Raw genomic sequence first — 6,000 nt, 5'->3', positions numbered from 1 at the left:
TCCGCGCTGAGAGTGGCAGCCGGACTTACCAAGCGGCTAGGGGCAGGGCGCCGCAGTGCCGTAGTAGTCGACAGCCGACGCTGACTGCTTGGGAGCCGTGGGTACCGGAGCGGAGACCCTGGCGCTGCCTGACCCCAGCCTGGCCGCCCGAGTTCCGCGGCGCCCCCTCGGGCTGCCATCCCCTCCCAAGAGCGCTGCGCGGGCGGGAAGACGCCCAGACGCCGGCTTCGGTCCCTTGTCTCTCGGTTCCTCTTTCGTCCCACGTAAGGGAATAAGCCCCGAGGAAAGAGCGCTTCGGGGTACCGCACAACCAAGTGTTGCCTGGTAAGAGGTAAGGCAGCGGCCTGCGCGGCAGAGGGGTGCTCGGGCTCCTGGGCGCGGGCTGCAGCAACTTGGAAAGGAGGGCAAAGTGGGAGCTAGTTCCGTGGCCAGGGGAAGGAGCTGCAGCCGAGGCCACTGCACCCACCCCGACGGTGCCACCTGCCCCAAATCTTCTTTAAGAGGAGATCCCCCGCTGGAACGATGAGGGCACCGGGAGCGGCACGGTCTGGCCACTGGCTCCCTTTTGGCTTCGGAGGACCTTCCAAACGTCAAAGGTGTGCGGGCGGGAGGCGGCCTCGCTTCAGGCAGTTCGCTGAAGCAACTAGTCAGATTTCTCCCCTTCTACACTTAACTTGGCTCCTTGGTATCCAGTTCGTGCTCCAGGGTGCGCGGGCGGCAAGAAGCGGGGACACTTTGCCTAACCGCTGGGCGCCAAAGCCTCTGACGGTCCCGCAGGGTTCCGGACTTTGAGGCACTCCGCAAAGCTCCTGGGCTAGGGAAGCTTAAAGGACAGCTGAATAGAACACGACACCTTGACAAATATAAGCTAGGGAAGGGGTGGAGAGTCATGGAGAGAGTATCCAGCTGACCTGTTTAGTCTCTTGAGTCACAAGATGTGTGTCTGTGCGCGTGTGCGTGTGTCTTGAGGGCGCACATCTAGTATCACCTGTGGGGCTTTTGAAAACTCCACCAGTCCACCTTACCCTGCATATTCTGAGATTTTCTTCCTCTGGACGAGTGGACTAGAATTTGGGGAGGGGGCGGTGGAGTTCGAAAAGCCCTACAAGTGATTCTGATGCGCCGCTCCCATCCCCGCCATCACTGCGGTGGAAAGCAGGAAACCGGAGCAAGGAGGCATCTTCCAGATGTGAGGGATCCAGCTCGGGAACTCAGAGTGGCGGGCAAGACCCCTCCCCCTCGAGGCAGGAGGGTCTGCGGCAGCGCGCGGTATTTTGTGGCTGCGCCGCAGTGGCGCGCGGGAGAGCCCCGAACCCGCGGGCGCGCTCTCAGGAGGCGCCGCGCGGTGTCTCCTCTGGCTTCATTAACATACGATGACCTCGCTGTCGGGATGAGGGCCTGGGAGGGCCTTTTGTTATTCTTTCATTTCGGATGCTTACGGGAACGCACCTTGGGTCTGGAGGTGTGTAGTAGGGAGAGTCACTGTGGACGAGGGGAAGTCACTGATGAAGGGCAGAGGTCAGGCCACAGAGCTGGGAGCTGCCCCTCGGGTTCCAATGGGGAAAACGACTTCGTTATTTCCGTGCCTGTAATTCTTTGTCTAAAATACAGCCCGCAGAGACACTTGGTGCAGCACAGGGCACCCTCGTTTTCAATGAAGGACATTAGATCATAGGGGGAAATGTCATCACTGTTTGGTCACACACACACACACACACACACACACACACACACACACACACCTACTTTTGTCCTTTAGGACCCTCTCATTCCAGGGATATGTCCTAAAGTGGGGAGTGACTTCGTCGTTTGTCGTTTTAAAGGGAGCTGTATTTGCCAGAAATTCTGTTCTGAATATAAATTATGCTCATTAAATAAAGTAGCTGCAATTAAGTTAATTTTCCTGTTATTCCCCGTTTGTACCCCTGATCTGTCTTTTCTTTGCCAACCTCGCTTAATGTTTATATGTAGTACTATAGGTGTTATTACAGGTATTTTCATGGGAGGGGTCTGGGGGTAGGGAGTAAGTGGATGAGTCTTTCCCATCTTACAACTTTATGTCAGTGCTTGGTTCAGATCAACCAAGACATGAGGAGAAAAATGAACATCAGAGCATCTTGGAACCTGGACTCTCATAGATACAAGAAACTACTAAGGACGTCTGTTCCAACTCCCCCCAACACTACCGCAGAGCACCTTCACCAAGTGGCAGAGGATCCCGCCAGCCCTGTACTCCCAGAGGTCCGGGCTGTGCACATGTGCGGCTCTGCCAAGGGAAGAACACAAAAAGCAGCAGCTACCCATTTTGGCTGATCTCTAGGGGAGGAGGCTGCCCCCAGCTCCTCCCCTGGAACAGAAGGGGAAAGAGAGAAGTACCATTTTTTGGGGGGGGCGGGTTGTGTGTGATAAAACTCGTTTTAAAAATATCTTATTGTAATACATCATTATGATGTAGTATAATAGTAATTTATGTTTAATGCAGAAAATTTAGGAAATCAAAAAATATGCAAAGAATCAAACAGAGCACCCGCAATCCAAATACCCAGATTCCAAACTGTTAATATATTGACATGTTTACTTCCCATCTATTTTTATGCCTTGAAATTCTATAATCCACAGATGGCCAATATTTATTGGGACTTAAAACGTACTTTGCAGGTATTAAGTATTTTATATTCACCATGTCATTTAATCCTCAGAAGTCCTTCTGAGGCAAGTATGTTTTATCAACACCACAGAGTTTAGGTGATTTGCCCAAGTCACAAAGCTAGTTAAGTGGCAAAGCCAGGATTCAAACCCAGGATTCAGACTCTTGGGTGCTTGCTTAGCCTCTGCAGCTATTGCTTCTCTGCTTTTTTCCTAATTAGTGTTATAGCAAAACTCTGTGAACATCATTTTCATGGCTGCATATTATTACAGTTAGTCGTTCATTTCCTGTCTTTAGCAACTACAAATTACTCTGCACAACATCCCTGGGCAAAGTCTTTGCTGCATACATTTCCAAATACTTCCTTTGGATAGATTCCCAGAAGTAGAATCACTGGGCCAAAGGGCATGGATGTTTTAAGGCTACTGATATATGGCAAGCTGCTTTTCAGAAGAGCTATACCAATTTACACTTTCACCCAGCAGAGGCAACACTGCCACAGTCAAAGCAGGTAACCTTCAGGAACTCACATAGACCAGGGCTTCACACAACCAAGCCAGACCACATGAGCATCCCCTGGCCTCATGGGAGAAGGAATCACACACATCGTCCTGCTTTTTATATACAAGTATGATTATGGAAACCATACAATATAAAACTGTACCTGTTTTTACATGAGCATGTGTTAGTTGCAGAAGTCTCTGGCTAGATGTGACATATTAACTTTGTGGGGTTTTTTTAGGTTTATTGGGGTAACACTGATTACTATAATTATATAATTTTCAGGTGCACATTATAATTTGACATCTATATATTCTATTGTATGATTACCACCCAGAGTCCAGTTTCCTTCAGCTACCATATATTTGATCCCATTTATCCACTTCACCCTCTGTCAACCCCCCTATATTTGACCCCCTCTACCCTGTCTACCTCTTCTCTCTTCCCCCACTCTCTACCCTCTGGTAACCACTAGTTCATTGTCCATGTCCCTGATTCTCTGTTTGTCCCTATTCTCTGTTTGTCCTAAAAGCATTTGTTGCTTTTAGGTTTATATTCTACATATACATGATATCATGTGATTTTCAACTTTTTCTGTCTGGCTTATTTCATTTAGCATGATTATTTTGAGGTCCATCCAGGTTGTCGCAAACGGCAGTATTTCATCTCTTCTTAGTCACATACTAACTTTGAACAAATCAAACTATTGTGTAAAATATGTAAATGGGCATGAGATCCTCCTTCTCCACACAAGTAATTAGAACAGCCCTCACTCCTATGAGTGTGCATCACTATCACAGCGAGCTTCAGCCAGCCCAACCAATCGGTAATGGCTTCTTCACAGACTGGCTATTTTAACGGAGCTGTTAGTTTAAACCAAGTAACAGTATTCCACAACCAAACCACAGTAGGAGTTGATGTCACTTTGTGTGTAACAGAGTTCACCAGCCCCCCTCCCTCCAAATCACTCATGGTTAGTAACTACCAATAAAACAATCATCAAAAAATGTCCGCAGGTGAAGAAAATGTGGCTGCAGAAGAGAAATTGAATTAAGCAACACAAAAAGACACAAGGGGGAAATTTCCAAAGAAAACAAATTGGCCCTAGTTTTGAGTTTTCCCTGGTTTGCCTCAGAGCTACTTCTGCTGCCAGCAGTGGGTGTAATGGCCCTTCCTGACCACTCATCTGTGTTAGAGACCTCTCTCTGCTGCACCCATAGCCCCTGTGAATACACTTACCCCACTAGGGTAAAATATCTTATCTGCATGTCCCCACTAAACTGTGAGCTCTTCGCAGGTACAGCTGGCACTGTACCCCCAGTACCTGAGATAGTACTTATGCACAGTAGGCAATTAAATGTAAAGAATAAAAATATAAGAGAATCTTTCAGGTACTATGCTGGGTGCTTTAAAAGCATTTCTCTTTTTTTTTATTATAACAATCTTATTTTTTAAGTTTATTGGGGTAACATTGGTTAATACAATTATATAATTTTCAGGTGCACATTATAATTTGACATCTATATATTCTATTGTGTGATTATCACCCAGAGTCCAGTTTCCTTCAGCTAGTATATATTTGATCCCCTTTACCCACTTCACCCTCCCCCAAACCCCTAAATTTGACCCCCTTTATCCTGTCTACCTCTTCCCTCCTCTATCACCCTCTACCCTCTGGTAACCACTAGTCCATTGTCCATGTCCCTGATTCTCTGTTTGTCCTATTCATTTGTTGCTTTTAGGTTTATATCCTACATATACATGATATCATGTGATTTTCAACTTTTTCTGTCTGGCTTATTTCATTTGCATGATTATTTCGAGGTCCATCCAGGTTGTTGCAAATGGCAGTAGTTTATCTCTTCTTATGGCTGAATAATTTTCCATTGTATATATGTACTACAGCTTCTTTAGCCAGTCATCTATCATAGGACACTTCAGTTGCTTCCATGTCCTGGCCACTATGAATAGTGCTGCTATGAACATCGCTGTGTAAATATCTTTTCGGATATGGATTTTCAAGTCTTTGGGGTAAATACCCAGTAGAAGGATTGACAAGTATTTCTCTTTCGATACATCTTTATTCTGCTCAGACTGATCAGTCTCAGAAATGTACCTGAAAAGTGTCTAGAGCTGTGCTGTCTATTTCCACATGGAACTACTTCCATTTCATTTCATTCATTCAAACTAAATAAAATTTAAAATTTAGTCTTTAGTCGCACCAGTCACATTTCTAGTGCTTAAATGCCACCGTGGCTTCTGGCCACCACATTGGAGAATACACATTTGGAACATTTCTATCATTGCAGAAAGTTCAACTGGACAGTGCTGGCTAAATCATAAGCTCGATGCAGATGGGGGTGTGAATTTTCTTTTCCACTGTATCCTCTACAACCAGCACAATGCCTAGCCAGCAGAGGAGGAGGGGGAGAAAGAAAGAGGGGAGATGGTGGTAATAAATGTAGTAGTTACATTAGCTATACCATTTATTGGGCACCTACTTTGTGCCGCAATTGTGCTATATTTTGTACATGCATTGTCTCACTTAATAGTCACATCACTGAAAGCATGGTGTTAGTCCTATTTCATAAACCAGGAAACTGAGTCTCAGAAAGTTTAAGTGATCACCAAGCCAGTAGAAGAGTTTACCTCAGGCCCTTATGATTTCAAAGCCTTTTATCCTAGGCTTTTTCCTTTCTTACCTCAATAAATGTTGTATGTGGCAATGTTAATATGAATTGCCATCATCTTGGCTTCCCAGGAAGTCAGAGAAAGGGTATTTTTGAAGGTTTCCCAAGGGAAAGAATTGGTATAATTTGCAAATGTTAATGGCATTTCAAGAGTATAAAAGT

At 45.9% G+C, this 6,000-nt stretch overlaps 1 protein-coding gene across 5 annotated transcripts in view; it reads left to right on the top strand.

Annotated features, from left to right (window-relative positions):
* The first annotated feature begins 6 nt into the window (after window positions 1–6).
* DGKG (diacylglycerol kinase gamma) overlaps window positions 7–6,000 on the top strand; it is a 177,560-nt gene continuing 171,566 nt past the window's right edge. For 4 of the 5 annotated variants that reach the window (XM_025042359.1, XM_025042362.1, XM_025042361.1 and 1 more), the window contains exon 1: window positions 7–331. The gene's annotated coding sequence lies outside the window, so the exon portion shown is untranslated. The remainder of the gene's footprint in view (window positions 332–6,000) is intronic. The other variant, XM_025042358.1, reaches the window with a different exon arrangement.

This window comes from Pteropus alecto, unplaced genomic scaffold, assembly GCF_000325575.1.
Source record: "Pteropus alecto unplaced genomic scaffold, ASM32557v1 scaffold88, whole genome shotgun sequence".
NCBI classification, from domain to species: Eukaryota; Metazoa; Chordata; class Mammalia; order Chiroptera; family Pteropodidae; genus Pteropus; species Pteropus alecto.
Note: the sequence above shows the minus strand (reverse complement) of the source record. Positions and strands in the feature narration are given on the sequence as shown.